We start from the raw sequence: 21,740 nt of genomic DNA on the forward strand, positions 1-21,740 counted from the left end.
TTGTTACTGTTTGCTGCTGTTAAGTTGTCCCTGACTCGTGGTGACCCCGTGTACAACAGAATGAAATGGGGCCCAGTCCTGTACCAGCCCCCGATGGGTGGTGGATCAGACCGTTGTGAGCTATAGAATTTGCGTTGGCTGATTTTTGGAAGTAGATCACCAGGCCTTTCTTCCTAGTCCATCTCAGCCTGGAAACTGCTAACACCTGGTAAGCATTATGGCAACCTGCAACCCTCCGCTTTCAGACAGGTGGTGGTGGTGCATGAGATGCACTAGCTGAAAATCGAACCCAGGACTCCCTCATGGAAGGCAAGAATTCTACCACTGAACCACTAATGTCTCCTCTGTACATAATGCCAAAACCAAACCAAACCTAAAGCTGCTGAGTCGATTCTGACTCATAGCGACCCTATATGACAGCATAGAACTGCCCCATAGACTTTCCAAGGTTATAAATCTTTATGGAAGCAGACTCCACATCTTTCTCCTGAGGAACGGCTGGCGGGTTCGAACCAACGACCTTTTGGTTAGCAGCCAAGCAATTAACCACTGCGCCACCAGGGTTCCTTGGCACATAATAGGTGCTAAAAAAACATCTGTTGACCAGCTGTATGGTTCTCTTATCCACCTATGATAACTCACATTACTCATCACTTGGCTGCCTTTCTGTCTGGAAATCAGGGAGCAAAGCCTGCAGGGAATGAGGGAGAAGTAAGTTCTGCGTGAAGTACGGGGAGGCGGGGACAATAATCAAAGAAGCACAGAGCAAAGGGAAGGCAGGCCTCGGTTAGATGCGTGCGGTGAGCCCAGAGGAGCGGGGGTAGGGGAGTGGGGGGGTGGCGGGGGGAGCAGCACCGAGATTCCAGGAGGCCCTCATCGTAGGTTCCAGCAGGGAAGAGGACGGCAGAGCCTGCCGAGCTTGCTGCAGGTGCTGTGCAGACCTCTGCACAGCTTCAGTCTTTCCTGCTCTCTACTGCTGCTCTAAGAAATCAGCTACAAAACACAGCTTTGTGCCTCTGTGCCACTTCCTGGGCTAGAGGGCAGAGAAAACACCAGCCCCTGAGAGCTGTGATTCCAGATTCTCATGGAGAGGTATAAATGACATTTGTTCCCAAGTTTGATCACCCAGCTCAGCAGCAGCAATGGGACAGCCTGATGACAGTGAAGCAAAGCCCAATTCTATATCAAAGAGGAGATACAGCTCATCTCTACAGAAAATGGGTTCCCTCTTTGTAGTATTCTCACCTATTCAGGAAGTGAAAAAAGAGCAACAGGTCTCATTTAGCCGGAATTCTCCTGGAGCTCTGAGATAGCAATGGGTTTCTGAATTAACTCTCTGACTCCCTAGAAAAATTTAGGGAATTAGCACTGCAGAATTGAAATTGTGTTGTCACTGGGAACTTAAACATCAACAGACAGTAAATTAAATGTGGGCTACAAAACCTGCTTTGTATTTGTTGCTGACGAGTCTGTTGATGGTAACGTAACTGCTCAAAAGTCAGGTGTTTCTCCTTTTAATAAAATCTACTTGAAAAATAAAAGTTCACATTGCATTCCATCTCCAGGGATTGTCAAACAATTTCCTGGAAAAAGAAAGCAAGACTCTAGATCACTTTTCAAAAGAGGAGTAAAAGTTTGGGAAAATCGTAACGCCCATGGCTCTAGGTGGGTTGGAGTGACAACTCTCTCCCAGAACTTATCCAGGAATTAATCTTCCAAAGTGCCGAGGTAGATTAGAATTCAATAGTTACTTAGTCTCATTCCCATTTACTTAGTTCTTAGTCCCCATATCTGGTGGCCCTGGGGAGTGGTGGCAGGAGGCCTTGGTCGCCTAGGATTACTGTACAAAATACCACAAACTGGGTGGCTTGTAATAACAGAAATGTCTCACACTTGCGAAGGCTAGGAGTCCAAACCAGGGTGTTGGCTGTGCTGACTCCTTCTGAAGGCTCTGAGGGAGAATCTGTCCCATGCCTCTCTCCTAGCTTCTGGTGGCTCCCAGCTTGTAGCTGCAGTGTCACATGGCACCCGTCCTGTCTCCCTGTCTCTGTGTCTTTTCTCTTTCCTAAGGGCTCCAGTCCTATAGCATTAGGACCCACCCTACTCCCATATGGCCTCACATTGACCTGGTAACATCTTTAAAGACCCTATTTCACACAAGTCCCATTCACAGGTACAAGGGTGAGGATTTCCACGTATCTCTTTGGGAGACACCATCCAGTCCATGACAGGGAAGGTGCACCGTGGGGAGAGCAGGCAGCAGGTGCACTGAGAGAGGCTGGCCCACAGGCCAAGCTTGTCCATACATTTAATCTCCCCTGAAAGCCCACTTCCTTCCCCTTCTGGTTTCTCTGTGCTCTCACACTTCCTCCTTTCTCTCAGTCTCTCTTTGTCTCTGTCGTTGTTTCTCTCTTTTGCCTCTCAAGCGTCTTAATTTCTTTATTGAGTTAGTAATGTTTACTCCCTAAATATGTCATAAATTATTCTTCAGTTTCTCCTTTCCCAATGGCGATTTTTAAGACTTTCCCTCTCTCTTTCTGTCTCTGTCTCTCTCTCTTTGTATCTGTCTTTGTCTCTCTCTCCTCTCTCTCTCTCTCACCACGCTCATCTCATCTCTGACTGCTCTCATACTTCCTAAACTGACTTACCCATTCATTACTAACAGCTTTCCCCACATGCCAACTGCTGAGCCACCTTTGGCCTCCCCGGCTGTAAGCATCATCATCCTCAGCCTTCACATGCACCCCACCTCCTCCCGCACTGAAATTATGGGAATTCATTTTGTCCTAATACTGTTTGCTTCTGCATCTAAGAGGTGACCTTCAGGGGATTACTTGTCACTTGATTTGCATGATGTCTGTCACAGTGAGATGCACATGACAGCCTTTGGTAAATAATACTTGTTGATAATGATGATGAGGAGCAGGCCAGGATGATGAGGGTGATGACAGAAATAAAGCCATGTCTCTGAATTCAGCAGTCCTGTCTGGATCAGGCAATAGCAACCAGCATCACACCACATGTGCAGGCAGGGAGGTACTGGTGCCTCCACCAGTAGTCAGAACGCCCAACATAAGACAAGGATGCTTTAGCACAGGCATGGTCTCTTTATGATGGAATCGCATTTGCCACTTTGAGCTGCACCATGTCTTATGCTAATGACTCAAGACCATAAGCATCTGTATCACGCATTATTTGTGTAAAGGCTTCACTAGGAGGCCATCTGATAATATATGTGTTCATCTGTTTTCTACCCTTTACAAAAACAAAAATTGAACCTAGGGCTTAAATCATGTTCAAATAGAGGGCCCTCTGTACACAAATACAGATGAAACATTTTAGCTCAATGAATTAAATGACACTGACATTCAAGGCTCCATGTGGAGCATGGCGATGTGAGGATACCAAGATGTGGAAGTCACAGTTTTTCCCTGCAAGGAGCTTATAAAACAGTGGAAGAGCAGTCCTCACTATAGAAAACTATAATACCTGGTACAAGAGCATGCTGGAGACAACTGGAACCTGTAAGACTTGATTATTAAATCTTCACAGAATTTTGCAAGCCAATTGTTAGACATTTTTGTTGGTTGCCGTGGAGCTGATTCTGACTCATGGCGCCCCCATGTGTTACAGACTAGAACTGCTCCACAGGGTTTTCTTGGCTATAATCTTAATGGAGGCAGATATCCAGGGCCATCTTCCATGGTACTGCTGGGTGGGTTTGAACTGCCAACCTTTTGGTTAGTAGGCTTTTAAATGTATTAAAAATCATTGCATTAAAAAAAATAAAATTACATGAACTTCCATTTAAATAAATTATATTAAAAACAAAGTCATCCCATAGCAAAACTCACCACATCCTAATTATTTTACTGCCTTTTACTATCGTTTATGCTCTTGAAGCTATTTGCATCTATTCCATCTGTACGGTGAGAATGCTGTAAAGTGAGTTGCCCCTGTGCATCTCTTACCACCTCTCTGTTCAATGCCTTCACGCTGGTAGCTCGAAATTGGCCCCAGTGAGGATATTACATCGTGGAAATTGGCAAAAGCTATAAATCTTTTTTTTTTTTTTTTTGAGTTTTGATTGTTACCAGCATACCACTGAATATAACTATCATGAGAGACCTTAAATAAATGCACACATAGTCTAGAGATAAACTATTTGGGGCTGGTTATCTAGTCTGTTTTCTGTACTCAAGTGGCAATGGAAATACATGAATTAAGAGCTAATGGTTGTTTGCAACCCACACATATTCCTATCGGGGCAAATGAAAGCAGTGGAGAGGGAGATGGTGAGGAAGGGAGTTCCAGATACGGCTCACTTTCAACGCATCCTCACATCTTCAGACTTGAGAAAACAGATTTTCTCCTATGTGGTATCCCAGAAGATACTACCACCCTACAACTTCCCTCATTACTCCCATGCCCCTATGAAAAAATCAGAGCCATTAATCAAAATTTTCCTCGACTTCTCCGTGACATTCACATGGACACCCATATGTACTGCTGGTTTCTCCTTCGTTCCTACTTCCAGTGCTCTAGAGCTCCAGTCCCCTCCCACGTCCCCGGGGACCCATATCCGTCACGTGTCACCTCGTCCTCCCACCGCCCCGGTGACCCATCTCCGCCACGTGTCTCCCTGTCCTCCCATCTCTCTAACATTCTCCTTGGTGGTGTTGTTATTGCCATCAAGTCACCTCTTACTCCAGGTGACCTTATGTATAAGAGAACAAACTACCCATTTCTGTGCTATCTTCAGATCATTGGGATGCTTGAGTCTGTTGTTTTGGCTATTGATCACCACGCCCACCATCTTGAAATGCTCTGTTTTGTTGGTCTCTCTGACACAGCCCTTCTCTAACCTTCCTCCTATCTATGGTCACCTCCCGCTTTTCTTTCACAGTGCGAATATGGGAGCCACAGATGGAATTTAACATTTCCTAGTTGCCGCATTTTGAAAAGTAAAATAGAAACAGTGAAAATAATCGTAATAATATGCTTTATTTAAACCAGTATACCCCAAATTTACCGGTTCGATGTGTAATCAGTATTTTAAAGAATTTAATGAGATATTTTACATCGTTTTTTGTACTAAGTCTTTGAAATCCAGTGCGTATTTTAGGCTGAGAGCATATCTCAGTTTGAACCGGCTGCATTTCAGGTGCTCAATGGCCATGTGGGACCAGTGGCTACCATGCTGCACAATACAGCACAGGACCTTCTTTCCAGTAAGCATGTTCTATTTAACAAATACTTATGTAGCATTTAGTTTGTGTCAGGCACTGTTCTAAGTTCTTTACAGATATAAGCTCATGTGATCCTGCAAGTTAAATAAGTAATAATCATTTATAAATTAATATTTGCAAATATTAAATCATGTAATAACCCTATTAGGTAAATTTGGTTCTCATTGTGGAGTCCCTGGGTGGTGCAAATGGTTTAATGTACACCTCCATTGCATAAGACATGCTCTCTGATCTGGAAAGGTTGGCCATTCATGTCCAATCAGAGGTCCCTCAGAAGAAATGCCTGGTGATCTACTTCTGAAAAACCAGTCATTGAAAACCCTGTGGAGCACAGTCCCACTCAGAGGGTCGCCATGAGTCAGAACGGACTCCACAGCAACTGATTGCCGGTTGGTTATGTTCTACAGGTGAGAAAACTGAGGCAGAGAAAGGTTAAGTAACCTTATCTAAATCCGTAAATTCACTTTTTTTTGCTAATTCCCAAATCTAGAGATACAGACATGTCTTCTCTGCTAACATCAAAGCTCCTTTATCTGTCTCCTAGAAATTTCCATTAAGAGAAGAAATGAGAAAAGGAAAAATAAAAGCTAATATTAGTTAAGCGCTTGCTATGTGCCAGGCACTATTCCAAATCCTTTTAAGTTTTATCTCATTTCGTCTTCATGATACCCCTTAAAGGGTGTTATTATTTTCCTTTTCAGATAAGCAATAAGAGCTCAGAGACATCCAGTAGCTTGTCCAAGGTCATGCAGGTAGTAAACCAGGGTTTCAACCATGTGTTCTTAGAGTCTATGCTTTACCGCTTCCCTGCAGCCTCCTCATACCTGACTCAGTCCACCCGCTTCATGATTCACCCCCATTCCTTTAAAATATATTGTTTCTTAATATTCCCTATTATGTGACTAGCTACACCATTCACCTAATTGCCCAAATAAGAAACTTAGAAGTCACTGTTGACTTTCCCCTCTAGTTTACAATCCATTTGCCATTAATAACTAATTTGTCTAGATTCTGCCTTCTTCATATTTCTCAAATCCATCACCTTCTCTTTGTTTGCACTGATAACACCTTAGTCCCAACCTCACTCCTTCTTATAATTTACCTCTCCCACTGAACTATAAGATTCTTGAGGTCAGAGAACGCATCTTATTCTACATTATGTATTCAGTGTCTGGTACAGTCAGTGCCTACATGTAATAGGTACAATGAATGTTTATGGCAGAAATTGATGGACAGAGGAGGGCTAGGTGGATGGAAGAATGAATGGATAAAAAACTGTGCTATAACAGAAGGCAATGATGGCTTTTAAAAGGCCCTTCCAGCTATGTCTGCAGTAGTTTGTTAAGCTGAGTATATGTTTATAACTAGGTGAAAATGCTAGCATAGTACTGGCATATACTAATCACTCCATAAATGTCTGTCGCTGTTGAGGACTACTCTAGCTTTCAAGAATATAACTTATCAATTAGTTAATAAGCCTTATTAAGCACCTGTAATGAAAAGACATACTAGGCACCGTGGGAAATACAAGGGGAATGGAAGGCGTTTCTGACTTTTTAACATCGTTACATCTTGTCAAGGTATTGTATATTATACTTCCTTAGAGCCTTCGTGTGGTGAAAGTGTTGTAGGTACAGCCAGTATTCAGTAAATATTTATTGAACGAATGAAACTTACCCTTTTGTCAGAACAGCCATTATATAAAGTATGAATAGATACAGCTGATTGAGCACAATCTGAAAACTTACAATTTAAAGGACTGTGATGCTTTTCAGTGTCCCATACAGATAACCATGGAAAAATGAAAAATATGTTTGCTGCCAGCCCCCGAAATACTGCCCTTCTCTGCTGCCAAGGCTAACAAGTGATTTGTACTACCTCTAAGTCTTAGAAATGTGTTTATAACAAACTATAACCACCTGGTTTCCTTTCCAAGAGAGTAAGAGTCTTATTCCAAATGCTGCTCACAGCCCATAGTCACATATATTTAGCAATTTAGAAATTTCTCTATGAATAAAATTTCTCTGTTTAGTTTGAGCAGCCATGAAACAGAAATATTAAGCTGATTTCTTCTATCACCTATTTCATATAGATTTTATATACATTAAAATGAAAATAAATGAATAAAACCGAATCTTTAATTGAGGTAGGGAAGTGCATCCACTAAACAAACTTGTAATTCTCTTTGTAAACTCCCTTTGATACCAGTGAAAAATGAACTAGAGGCAGTTACATCAAGAGAAATAAACAAATAACCCAGCTACATTATTTCCCACCTACTGATCAAAAGTAATGCGGAGGTAACCCCTTTTTAGATCAATAATACCTAAGTAATAATATAAATTAAACCACAACAGACATTCTTCTGAGCACAGAATTTCATGAATAACAATTGATATCATTTTACAATGTCAGTGGTAAGATCGGCTTACAGCAAAATATGTTACAGAAAGCCTGAAATTTTTACAGTGGTTTAAAATGAGCCATAAAACATTGTGAAGAAAACTTCCTAGGGTTCCATCAGTAGGATAATTCTTCATATTTCCTTACATAAGTCCTCATATATATTGACTTCAGACTTTCTCTATAGCTCTTATTGTAATTGTTAGGTCTGTAGGAGAAGTACATGTTAAGATAAGACATGTCGAGGAAAAATGGTGATGGATTTAACTGATCAAGCTCATTATTAGTTGTCCCAATTCTTTATCAAGGTACAAGAACCCTACTGGGAAGAAGAATGTCAATTCCTTTAATGAGGAGAATCACTTTTTTTTTCACATGACCTGAATATTTGTCTAAAGAGTAACTAGTTACCATTAAGTCAGTCCCGACTCCTGACAGCCCTGTGTGTGTCCAAGTAGAACTATACTCCATAGGGCTTTCCATGGCTGTTTTTTTGGAATTAGATTGCCCCCCTTTCTTCCGTAGTGCCTCTGGGTGGACTCAAACTGCCAACCTTTCGGTTAGGAGTGGAGCATGTTAACTGTTTGCACCACCCAAAGTTGCTAGCATTTCTCTAGGAGTCATTTAATTAATTTCTCTCTATCCTAAGGAAAAGTTGGCCCACATGTGGAAAATGGGATGTTCTTGCATCCTCCCTCTACCCACACATAGGTAATTTTCCTCAGCATTCAGAAAAAACGTGGAGATATCACCAAGCCCCATTGGTCCATCTGAAGTATTGTTTTGGCTGCAGCCCCTCTCCAGGATCTGTACTTCAGCTACACACAGAAGCCCCCAGCCAGTTTTCAAGGGCAGGACTCCCCTCCTCTCTGCATACCCTGGAGACTACTCACCTTGCTTTTGTACAAGGGATAACAGCCTTGGCTAGACATCCTGTACTCTTTGGCCCCCCAGAAGAAAAACCTAAAGACCGTTTTTACTGATAAGAATCTTCTCTTCTTTAATTTTGTTTTTAAATATGGCTTCTTATGTCTGATGTCCCCTAATAGATTATAAACTCCTAACAGTGGTTAAGCTCTCGGCTGCCAACCAAACATGTCAGTGGTGCGAACCCACCAGTCACTCCATGGTACAAAGATGTGGCAGTCTGCTTCCATAAGGATTACAGCCTTGGAAGCCCTGTGGGGCAGTTCTGCTCTGTCCTATAGGGTCGCCGTGAGTTGGCATTGACTTGACAGCACACAACAAAAACACAGGACAGGAATCATCCTACTTGCACTCCCTGTTCTCACAGTTGTTATGAGTACATGAACATATGAGGTGCTTAGTAAATGCCCACTGACTTGATAGTTGAACAACCATTTTTGAAATATAAAGGACTCTTTAATGGGTGACTGAGTGGTAGAACTCTCGCCTTCCGTGTGGGAGACCTGAGTATGATTCCCAGCACCTCATGCGCAGCCACCACCTGTCTGTCAGTGGAGATTGCGTGTTTCAGTGGAGCTTTCACGCTAAGATGGACTAGGAAGAAAGGTCTGGCTATCTACTTCCAAAAATCAGCCAATGAAAACTCTGTGGATTGCAGTAGACAGATCTGCAGCCAATCATGGGGATGGTGCAGGACTGGCAGCATTTGTTGCAGTTATGAATGGGGTTGCTGTAAGTCAGGGCCCAACTGGACCAACTCAACAGCTGCTAACAACAGCAATGATGAATAAAATCTGTACTGAACTTGGCAGAAAATAAAATGGGAGTCATTTTGTTTACAAGAGAGCCATCAGAATTAGCAGGAAAATTCTTGGGCAGGGAAAATCTTTTGAAAGTAAAATAATTTTTTTCTTTCTTGGTTTTCAGTCAAAAAGAAATTTTAGTTAAAACTGGAGCAAAATACCAGCCTGAAGATAAAAGCTAGAGCAAATGCTCCAGGTGGGGAGAATCAATTTCCTTGTGGGTTAATTGGCTTTGCACAGAAAACAAAACAAAATAAAAATCTATGACCACAGGCAAGCCTAAATACACCTGAACCTGTGTAAAAACAACAACAACAACAACAACAATGCCTCCAGATAAATGGGACAATTTGAGAACGTATGAAAAGGTCAACCTATCATATCTCTGGAAACCCTGGTAGCATAGTAGTTAAGTGCCACAGCTGCTAACCAAAGGGTTGGCAGTTCAAATCCACCAGGCGCTCCTTGGAAACTCTACGGGGCAGTTCAACTCTGTCCTATAGGGTCACTATGAGTCGGAATCGACTCGACGGCACTGGGTTTGGTTTTTGGTTTGGATCATATCTCTACTGCTAGAGAACCAGCTTAAAGTGGTATATATTTGAAGGTACCCCACTCCATTAAAAGTAAAACACAATAAAAAAAAATTATGAAAAGTAGGGAAAGATGAAATAATGAGCCAATTTCCCAGTAGTCATTTAAAAAATCAGTATTTTGCTGTATTTGTCAATCTTTTTTCCTAAGCTTTTATGAGATAACACAGTTTGCTTATAATTTTCTTCACTTAACACTATAATCATTCCTCACTTTTTAAAAGAGCAGTTTAATATTATGTGTAATAGTTGTGCCATTGGTTGTTTTTCTGTTGCTGGGCGTCTGGAATGCTTCCAGTTGTTTGCTACCGTAAATAATGTTATCAATAAACTTTGTAGAAAGTTTGTCCAAATCTCATATTAGGTATGTAGGTTATAGTCCCCTAAGTGAAGGTATGGAGTCCATCCACAGGAGCCGACGTGGCCCTAGAGGGTAAATGGTATGTTCTCATAAATAAGGAACAGGGTGAAACCTCCTCAGAAATGACTATATCAGGTGTGGAAGGCAGGATGGTGGCCCCAAAAAAGGTATGTTATGGCCTAATCTTCAGAACCTGCAAATATTACTTCATATGGCAAAAGTGAGAATATTTATGTGGCAACAGATGTTTAAGTTAAGGATCTTGAGAGGAGGACCTTGCCTGAATTACCCATGTGGTCTCTAAATTCAGTTACAAGAGAGATGTAGAGGAAATTCTGGTATGACACACAGAAGAGAAGACATTCACAGACTAGAGAGTGATATGAAGACGGAGGCAGAGGTTGAAGTGATACAGCTACAAACCAAGGAACGGAACGCCAACAATTGCCAGCAGCTGCCAGAAGCTAGAAGAGCCGTGGGATGAATCCTCCGCCAGAGTCTCTGAAGCAGCATGGCCCTGCTGACACCTTGATTTCAGACTTCTGGCCAGCGCAGTTGCTTAAATCACCAAGTTTGTGGTAATTAAATACGGTAGCCCTCGGAAACTAAGACACCAGTGTAAGTGAAATTACTCATTTACCCTGACTCATTTGGTCTTTGGAAAATTATGGAATCAGATAAAATCATAGTAAAGTTGATTCTTAAAATCCTGCCATCAGTATCATCAGGGAGATTAAATAAAACTATGTCAACTAGGTTATTTCATCACATCACTGAAAACTGACCTTCAAAACCACAAATTAGGTTGAGTAGCACACTAAAGGTTAGTCCAGGTTTTCCTCAGCTCAGTAAGACACGCCTGACCAAACCCCTGGACCTCAGTGGGACAAGAAGACCACAGCAAATATGTCTGTCACGTTCCACATTCCTTTAGACATTTGTTTGTCTGGCTGTGAGAATCTATGCTCTCTGTAACAGGCAAACATCACAGTCTACTTCGAAAATGGGGAGAACCAAAGCAGTGTTTTTTGCTTTTGTCTCTAAGAATCAAAAGTTGAGTGCATATAAAAATCTAAATCTTCTGGAACTAATGTTCCTTTAGATATGGTTTCTAATTTTAAGTACCTGAGCTTGATTATTGATCACAGTGTGTCTTTAAATGAACAGATTAAAACTTTCTCCATAAAAACCAACTGTAAAAAATTATAGCTGCTCTCTGGAGAATCAGGTACTGTCTGATTTCTAAACGTAGATATCAGACCATGAAGAATAAGCTTCTCTTTATGATTATAGAGATTTTCTGCTCAAAATTTTCCCAAAGTGAGTTTTTCTATCCTCCTCTCTACCACCAGCCCACCTGGGGAAAAATTCTGACAGCCTTCCTATTTTGTGTATGGATGGCTATCTTATTCTTAAAATGTTACCAGTTCTGTCAAAGTCAAATGAAAATGTTATTTTTCTAATCTCAAAATATAAGCAGTAGCCAGTTGCTTTTGAGTTGATTCTGATTCCTGGAGACCCTCTGTGTGTCAGAGTAGAGCTTTGCTAATTTTTCAGAATTAGATCTCCAGGCCTTTTTTCTGACAGACTGCAAACTCCACCCTTTGGGTTAGCAGCTGAGCATGTTAACATTTGTACCACTCAGGAACTCAAAATATAGGTCATTGTAAAACAACTTCTTAAATACTCTAACCAAATATTTCACAGCTTGCTTAATAGTCTTTTTACATTTTCCTCATCATAGATTGTGTGGTACTTTTATTAATACTTTTAAGTCAAATTTTATATAATCTCTTGTGAGGAAAGTAGTGAGTAATAAAGCCCATAATATTTATCAATCATAAAGAATAAAGAATTAATAGCACTTCTGTGTCTGTCACCTCTTTTAACTCTTGCAACCACACTGTGAAGTGGACAGAGTGGCGAGATTATTTTCATTTGAGAGATGGCCAAAATTCACCACCTGGGGAGACAGCAAAGGGCAGAGAAACGCAGTTTATGTGAAGGAGAAACTGTTAATCTAACTACGTGAACAAAGGTTAACATGAACATTAAAAGAAAACAAAAGAATGGACTAACAGTCTAAGACAACTCCACAAGATATTTCATAGAAGAGCTCGAATGTCAACTTCCTGTGACAAACGGCACAGTGCTATGCTTTCTGAGGGAAGAGAACAACGTTTGAGGACTCACAAAAACAGACATGAATGGGAACCTGTATCGTATACACAAATGGTCAAACTTCATTTTATTGCTTCCATCTTCACAAAAGGAATAACAAGGTGTTCCTTAGGGTAAGTAAATTTTGTCTTCTTTCTCCTGAGAACCAAGAGGCCAAAAATAATGCCTGTGAGGAGAGACTTGTTTCTTCACAGGCCTCACTCTAGGGCAGCCCAGAGAAGGGGCCTGGGTGATGGTGGGGGAACTCTTGACTGGTTCACAAATATGCACTTTCAGTTACTGAAAAGACACTGTATTTCATAGACAAACTGTCACCACTTCAAGGTCAGAGAACCTTTATCCCCAGTGCCAACGTCTGGGGTGAGGTGGACTTGTTAGAGCCTAAGAATGGGAAACGGGACCATTAGTGGTTCAGTGGTAGAATTCTCTCCTTCCCTGCAGGAGTCCCACGTCCGATTCCCTGACAATGCACCTCATGAGCAGCCACCCCCCATTTGACGGCAGTGGATTATGTGTTGCTATGATGCTGAACAGGTCTCAGTGGAGCTTCCAGACTAAGATGGACTAGGGAGAAAGACTTGGCAATCTACTTCCAAACATCAGCCAGTGAAAACACTATGGATCACAATGGTCTAATCTGCGACCAATCATGGGGATGATGCAGGCCCAGGCAGTGTTTTGTCCATCATACACGGGGTCACCATGAGTCAGGGGCTAATTCCATGGCAGCTAACAACAAGAATGAAAACACGCAATTGAAAATAATCTAGTCACCAGCGTCATTGTTGGTCTTCCAAGACCTTCTACAATTTACTAATTTTTATGCTATAAATTCAGCCAGAGATGTCATGTCAGGAGGTGTGAAAATTTTCAGATAGGTTTTGAAGAAGATAAATGAGACACAATGTGAAGTAGAGGTAATTTCTTTCAGCTAAAAATAACATGAAATGGCCTAGCATCGCTGATTCCAACCTAACCAGCAGTAGAATGACCCAGGTTTCTTGGGCACCTCATTCTCCCAAACTTTTGCAGTTAGTAATAACATCCATCCAAGGATTGTATTGTTTAATTATTGCTATGACATAATATAGACTTCTTGAGAAGTTATTGGTAGCCGATATAGATCACCTGACCCAAACTATGGTGTTTTCAATCTCCTCAAATGCATGTGAAAGCTGGGCGATGAGTAAGAAAGACCAGAGAAGAATCGAATGCATTTGAATTATGGTGCTGATAAAGAATATTGACTATACCATAAACTGCTAAAAGAACAAGCAAATCTGTCTTGGAAGAAGCACAGCCAGAATGCTCCTTAGAAGCAAGGATGGCAAGACTTTGTCTCATGTGCTTTGGACATGTTATCAGAAGGAACCAGTCCTTGGAGAAGCACATCATGCTTGGTAAAGTAGAGGGTCAGCGAAAAAGAGAAAGACCCTTAACAAAATGGATTGATACAGTGGCTGCAACAGTGGGCTCAAATGTAGCAATGATTGTGAGGATTGTTGTACAGGGAATTTGTTCTGTTGTACATAGGATTGCCAGTGCTCATTACAGATTTCATGGCAGCTAGCAACATAGATCCCCTCAAAAAATGCAGTGGTTCTGTTATGAATTGAACTATGTCTCCCAAAAATATGTGTTGTAAATCCTAACCTCTATGCCTATGGCTATAATCCCATTTGAGAATGGGCTGTCTTTTTATGTTAATGAGGCAGGCTTAGTGTAGGGTGTATCTTGAGTCAATCTCTTTTGAGATATATATAAAAGAGATTTTAAAAGCAAGAGATGAGGGAAGAGAAAAACCAAGCCACATGAAGATTGCCCAGGAACAGAAGCTAAAGAACTCCCTCCAGAGCTGAGAGACAGAAAACCTTCTCTTACAGCCAGCACCCTGAATTTGGAATTCTAGTCTCCTAAACTGTGAGAAAATGAATGACTGTTTGTTAAAGTCACTCACTTGTGGTATTTATTATTATAGCAGCATTAGATAACTAAGATAGGTTCCATATCATTAATCTATTGCTGTGCAACAAATAGCACGCCAAAACTTAGTACCCTAAAACAGCAACAGCCATTTGTTTTGCTTGCAAATCTTCAATTTGTGGAAGAATTGACTAGGCTGTCTCACCTTAGTACCACAGGGCATCAGCTGGGACAGCTCACCCCAGGGGCTGGAGGATCCACTTTCAAGATGCCGCATTCACATGGTAGGTGTAGTGGTTATGTAGTGCTACTATAACAGAAATACCAAAGGGGATGGCTTTAACAAAGAGGCATTCACTTCTTCACAGTAAAGTTGGCTAAAAGTCCAAATTCAGGGCATCAGCTCCAGTGGAAGACTTTCTTTCTCCATTGGCTCTGGAGGAATGTCCTTGTCCTCAGTCTTCCCCTGGTTGAGGAGCTTCTCAGGCACAGGGACCCCTGGTCCAAAGGATGCACTCTGCTCCCGGTGCTGCTTTCTTGGTGATATGAGGTCCCCCGTCTCTCTGCTAGCTTCTGTCTTTTATATCTCAAGAGATTGCCACAAGACACAATCCAATTTTGTAAGTTGAGTCCTGCCTCACTAACACAAACTGCTGCCCATCCTCCCTCATTAATATTATAGAGCCAGGATTTACAACATATAGGAAAATACTGGGAATCTTGGTCCAGCCAAATTGATTCACACATTTTGGGGGGGACATAGTTCAATCCATGACAGCAGGCAAGTTGGTGTCGACCGTCAGCTAGGAGCTCAACCAGAGCTGTGGGCTGAGACCTTGATTTCTCTTCAGGGACTACTTGGGAATCTTCATAGCATGGTGGCTCGGATCCAAGAGGAATATCCCAAGAGAACTAGGCATAAGTGCTTGATATTGTTCCTTAGCATTATTTCCACTGTACTCCATTGGTTGAGGCAGGCTCAGAGGCTCAAGGGGAGAGGACATAGGCTTCATCTTGTTAGTGTCAAAATCTCATTGTAAAAAAGGATGGAACAGTTATTGTGTCCATCTTTGGAAACTGGGATTTGCTATATGCTCTAATGTTTTATTTCCATATTTGAACATGATGCAGCTGCTGAATGAAGCACCACATACTTATTAGCCCCCTTCTTACAACACATTATACAACTCATTATACAATGAGAACCGTGTTTAAACAATATCATGAAATTAAAAGTGAATGGCACAAAAGAGTAGTACAGAAAAGTGCTATCAGAGCTCAGAGGAGAGAGACAGTGTTTCCACCTAGAGGATGAGAGAAGCCTGTAGTCAGCAACAGGCAGCCTATGTGGAACTCAGACAAATGGAGGTAGTAGTGGGGATAATGTGTGAGTAAGGCTTGAGGTAGAGATGGGCGTGATTTCTGCAGGAATGTCAAGGATCGTAGCCTGGCTGGATCATAGTATATGATAAGAGTGAGAAGAGAGACACCACAGCAGGGGATGAGTTAGGAAAAGGTTGTAGTAGTCAGGCAAGAGGAAATGCAATAAGGAATTCACAAGGGCTGGTCAGTGCTGCAACTTCTGCTGAAGGATTTAAGGGAGTCTTTTGGCTCCCTTCCTGGAGTTCTACCTATAGGTTTAGACTGGTCTGTGTAGAATTTTTCAAGTATATCTTTGGAAAGCATTAACATCCATCCTATGACTGTGTCAATAAAGCTATCTATTCAGCTTGGCTCCTTCTTTATAGCCCAGAGCTGATTCAGCCATATCTAAATCGCAGGACTCTTTCTGCTAATACCTGAGCTTCATCTGTGCCAGGCAGGCCACGCCCTGGCAGTGCCCAGAGAGCCATTCACCTGGAAAGTGAGGTTATACATGCCCTCACAGTCAGGCTATAGGACAACCGTGCCTGAAGTCTTGATTATGGTCCACAGAAACCAGTTTGAGCTAGTTTTAGCAGAAAAGAAGGAATTATCATAGATGTAATACTGAGAAGTTTCGCCAAACCCCAAGGAGAGATACAGCCAGGCCTCAAGGAGTTGGGACCCTCTCCCACTGTTTATTTTTGCTTTCCTCTGGTTCCTCCATTCATTTCTTCTCTCTAGCTTCAGGCCTCTGTTCCTCCAAACTCTGCGGTATGAGAAAGTAAATACCCTCTACACCACACCCACTTGTACACTTAGCATTGCAGTCCCTCTCTTTTCCCCTCTCCTTCAGTTCCAGTTCCTAGGAGAGGGGCTTTGGCCCAGCACAGGCAGGGCGTCTTTCCTGAATCAGTCAGATAGCAAGGAGTCCCTGCGTGGTGCAAACAGGCAAGTTCTTTACTACTCACTGGAAAGTTGGTGGTTTGAACTCAGCCAGAGATGCCTCGGAAGAAAGGCCCTGACGGTCTGCTTCCAAAAGGTCACAGCTTTGAACACTGGAGCACAGTTCTACTCTGAGACACATGGAGCTGTCATGAGGTGAAACTGACTCTGTGGCAACTGGTTTGTTTGTTTTCGTGGTTAAGTAGGACCATGAAATAGAAACATGGCCAGGAAAAGCATGTGTGTGCATGTGTATGCACGTGTGTGCATGCACACAGACACACACAGGACCAGCTACATAATTTGTGGGCTCCTGTGCAAAATTAAAATGCAGGGAACCCTGGTCGTGTCGCAATTAAAAGCTATGGCTCCTAACCAAAAAGTCGGCAGTTCAAATCCATCAGGTGCTCCTTGGAAACTCTATGGGGCAGTTCTACCCTGTCCTATAGAGTTGCTGTGAGTTGGAATCAACTCAACAGCAATGGGTTTTTTTTTTTTTTTTTGCTTCAAAAATGATTAAGAACTCCAAGACAAAGATAACAGAGCATTAATCTTTCTAAGTGCCACTTGCACGCCCACGAAGCCAGCGCACCCTCAGAGCAGGTGAGGAAAACTCTCAGAGGTGAAGGGTAGGTTACAAAGCCCCCCAGGCATCTGCTAAAGCGGGGTTAACAGGAATGGAGAGTAGCAGCAGCCTCCAGGAAGCCATAGCTATGGAGAACTAAGGGAGACAGCAGAGGAGTAGGGGAGGCACCACGCTTGTGTGACAGGGAATATCCGGCCCTGCCCAGAGCAAGGTCTGCACCTATTGACAAAAGTCACCACGGAATTTAAATATAAAAACTCAGTCACACAATGGCAGTGACAGATAATCATAAAGGAGGTGTTGCTCTCCCAAAGCCCCAAATACTAGAAGGCTTTTACTAACTTTTCTTCAGGGACAGAATATATATGTGTGTGTGTTGTAATGGATTGAATTGTGTGCCCCCAAAATATGTGTCAACTTGGTTAGGCCATGAGTGGTTGTCCTCCATTTTGTGATTTTCCTATGTGTTATAAATCATAACCTCTGCCTGTGATTAAAGAGGATTAGGGTGGGATATAACACCCTTGCTCAGGCCACATCCCTGATCCAATGTAAAGGGAGTTTCCCTGGGGTGTGGCCTGCACCACCTTTCATCTTACGGGAGATAAAAGGAAAGGAAAGCAAGCAGAGAGTTGGGAACCTCATACCACAAAGAAAGAAGCATCAGGAGCGGTGGGTGTCCTTTGGACCCGGGGCTCTTGCATGGAGAAGCTTCTCGTCCAGGGAAAGATTGACAAGAACGACCTTCCTCTAAAGCCAACGAAAAGTCCCTGAATTTGGACTTCTAGCCTACTAGACTGTGAGAGAATAAACTTCTCTTTGTTAAAGCCATCCACTTGTGGTATTTCTGTTACATCAGCACTAGATGACTAAGACATATATACATATATATGTGTGTGTGTGTGTGTGACATATATATATTACAGGGGAGGAAACCCTGGTGGCGTGGTGGTTAAGAGTTTGGCTGCTAACCAAAATGTCGGCAGTTTGAATCCACCAGGCACTCCTTGGAAACCCTACAGGGCAGTTCTACCCCATCCTATAGGATCGCTATTAGTAGGAATTAACTTGACAGCAACAGGTTTTTTTTGTTTTGTTTTGTTTTTTATCACAGGGAAGAGTAATTATATTTAATGGAATTTAGCTTTTATTACTTATCACTATGATCAGTTGGGTATGCTATTTGCATTTGTTTCATTTCAGTAACTTTGATTGAGTGCCTGCAAGGTAGCAGGCACTGTACTAGGTACTGAGTATAAGCCCAGATTCTAGAAAGGAACAAACAAGGGGCTTAATTGTTTGTACTACCCCGGGACTCCAGATGAAGAGCACAGTGAAATAAACATGCAGTTTTGATGGGTATCTGAAGACTGTCACGCAGCCTTCACTACAACTTTGGAGGGTTAAACCTTCTCTCTGGGTCCTGTCCAGGTGTGAAACCAGTAAGAGGTAATGCAAGCTACCCAAAAACATGCCACGATAATTGCTATCTGTCTTATTGCCAAGGCTCACACCTGCAGTGCCAGACCGAAGGGCAACCTATTCTGAAAAGAACCTTGTAATCGTTTCCATTGTTACTTGGAGGCCAAGATTTGAACTGAACAAGGAGATTGCATCTCTTCGTTAAAAAAAGGCAGTCTCTTTTCCAAGATCTTTCCCCCACTTATCTGTGGTATTTCAGTGATTGACAAACAGACAGAAATATATTTATTTGGGGATTATCTATATTGAAAACTAGACATGGGATCTTTTTTTTTCTGTCAACATTGCAGTAATATCAGCTGTTTGAACAAAAGGAGAGATATTTTTCCACTCAATCCTGAATGCTGAAAATTCTCCAGTTGATATTCAGTAAGACATTTGGTTTTATTGATCCTGCTAGCTGAATAAGTTTGAACTGCTATAACCAGGCAAGGAGAAGGTTGATTTTCTCTTTATTGTAAAGGTTATTAAGAGAAAATCAGATCTAGAAGTTATTTGTCTTTAGACAATCCTGTAGAACCAGAAAATAAAAACAAAGCCATTTCCGTCTAGTTGATTCTGACTCATAGTGACCCTACAGAATCAGAACCACTCAGACCTGTTCCCAGAAGTTTTGTTCAAAGCCAGTGCTTTGATGGTCTGAAGTATAATGACATTCTACTGTGAATACTAATTTTATTGTGCCAGACTTGGCTTAAAGAGCAGGTTTTGTTGTAGAGGGAGGAAATACTCATCTTTATAAGCATCCTTGCTGTAATTGATAAGAAATTTTAAAACTGTACTAAAGGTATGAGAAATTATAAGTACTACTTAGATGGTCTCTAACCCTGTGCTCTTGCAATAAATGGTAACGCATACTTGTAACATGCGAATCTACTACAGCTCTCTCCTGTAATTGCTACATTGCAAGCAAAACTGCTCTCAATACACGCAAACACAAGACAGTCTATATTTGAGTTGAAAATAAAATATACAATTAAAAAATAAATACCAAGAATTTTTATAATGAAATAGACTTAAGCTTATTCTTCTTCCTCCCCCCACCCCTTCCCCTTTTAGTATACCTTTCCAGTTTATTGAAATATAAAAAGGAGGCAACTAAAATCCTAAATGAATATTCCAGTGTCAGATTTAAGAGAAAGGGCCAAATCCCTCAGTCAATGCTTGAAAACAACCGAATTGTTTCTTCTGGGAAAAGCTCGGAAACCAAAATACTCCTTTCCTGGATTTTGTAGAAATCCTGTAACACATCAGTGAGGAAAAAGACAGCCTCCCAAGGGCCACGGGTTGGCAAGTCAGATTGTAATATCGTGGGGAAAATAAAGGTCTAGGCAGAAGCAAGTCCCTGGGTGGCACAAACAGTTAAACTCTGGATGACCAGCCAACAGTTTAATGGCTCAAACCCTCCCAGAGGCATCTCAAAAGAAAGGCCTGGCGATCTGCTGCCGAAAGGTCACAGTCTTGAAAACCCAGAGAAGCACAGTTCTACTCCGCACACAAAGGGTCTCCATGAATAGGAACTGACTCGATGGCACTAGCCTAGTACGGTGTCTGACACATTGCGGGCACTCCACCAGGCAGAGACGCAGGAAGAAGCGTTTTTGTTGCTTTCAGAAATGTCCTCCTTGAAAACATTTTGGTATTAGTTCTTTGGAAAATTTATACATATCTAAAGGATAACCACTGCATTCCTTTCTGAGAGGAACGACTTGACTTCTAAAAATGACCACCATGTTTTTTAAAATGAAGTTATGCAAATCTGATCGACTAAAGTAAATGTTTCATAAAACCAATGACTGTTTAAATTGTGGGACTAAATTGTTCGTATATAAATATTACCTTTTTTATTCCATTTGAGTTTTATGTAGATGAACACATTACTTTAATGACCTGCATTATGGAGGGAGAGCTGGAGTATTGCTCTCTGGATCCTCGCCAGCCAGATGGCTGCCTTTTCTTGCATGAGATTAAAAGATGTTTCTCATTCACCACGATGCGTCTGAGGCAAATTAATATTGCCAGCTAAATTGCTTGTGTTTTTGGAATAAAATTTAAAGAGAACTTTTTAAAGCAATTGGTATCACAGGTTCTCAGAGCAGATTGCTCTCCAGGTACAGCAAGCTGGTTTTAAACGTTCAGTAATTAACGGAAAGAATTCTGCGTTAATTGACTGCTTCGGGAAAGGGAAATAAAATGACTCCTTATTAATCATGAAAAGAGGTGTACAGCGTGGCGGCTCTACAGTAACTGCTCCGACAGCGGAGAACTGTTAATTAATGAAAAGCACAGTGATGTAAGAAATTAGTGCATAATGCTTGCTGCTGACTGAGGCTGGATTCTAAACACATCACTTGGAGGAGAACTCACAAATGTTGCCTTAAATAAGACCCATGCATAACTTTTACCACCCACATCTAGGGGAAGGAACCTTAGAGAAGCAAAAACATCCACTCTGGGTTGTATTTATTTCAAAGAAAACGGCCTTGTAGTTCATCTCTGACCTGAGCTTCTAAAATCAAAACCATCCCCAGACCAAAGTAAGGTCATTTATTAATGTCATTTAATTTCAACACAATATCCTGACTGCTAAGGACAAAGAAAGTAGAAGAGAATATTTTTCCCTAAACTGAAATAAACTCAATTTCAGATATTTCCCAGCTAATCTAAAGCAAGATACAGATTTACTTTGAGGACAGTGTGTCTTTTTGAAAAATCTAATGTTATGTGCCTGAGAGAATAGAGAGCTTCCACACAGTCTAACAGCTCATTTTCCAGGAAAAGAAGCCGAGTCTATTAAAATGCAGAGCCATTCTCAGAGCTAGCCTGACAGCAGTTAGAGGAGCTCAGGACCATTTGTGGCCACATGGCCAGAACCTGTTGTGATCACTCCGCCATGTCTGCAGAGCTCCTGGGCTAGACCTTTCC

The 21,740-nt window shown here is 41.8% G+C and overlaps 1 protein-coding gene across 1 annotated transcript in view; it reads left to right on the forward strand.

Moving 5' to 3' along the window:
* Positions 1–21,740, forward strand: part of LOC100661999 (adenosine deaminase RNA specific B2 (inactive)) — a 58,431-nt gene that overhangs the window by 18,237 nt on the left and 18,454 nt on the right. The gene's annotated exons all lie outside the window — the stretch shown is intronic.

This window comes from Loxodonta africana, chromosome Y (genome assembly GCF_030014295.1).
Source record: "Loxodonta africana isolate mLoxAfr1 chromosome Y, mLoxAfr1.hap2, whole genome shotgun sequence".
NCBI classification, from domain to species: Eukaryota; Metazoa; Chordata; class Mammalia; order Proboscidea; family Elephantidae; genus Loxodonta; species Loxodonta africana.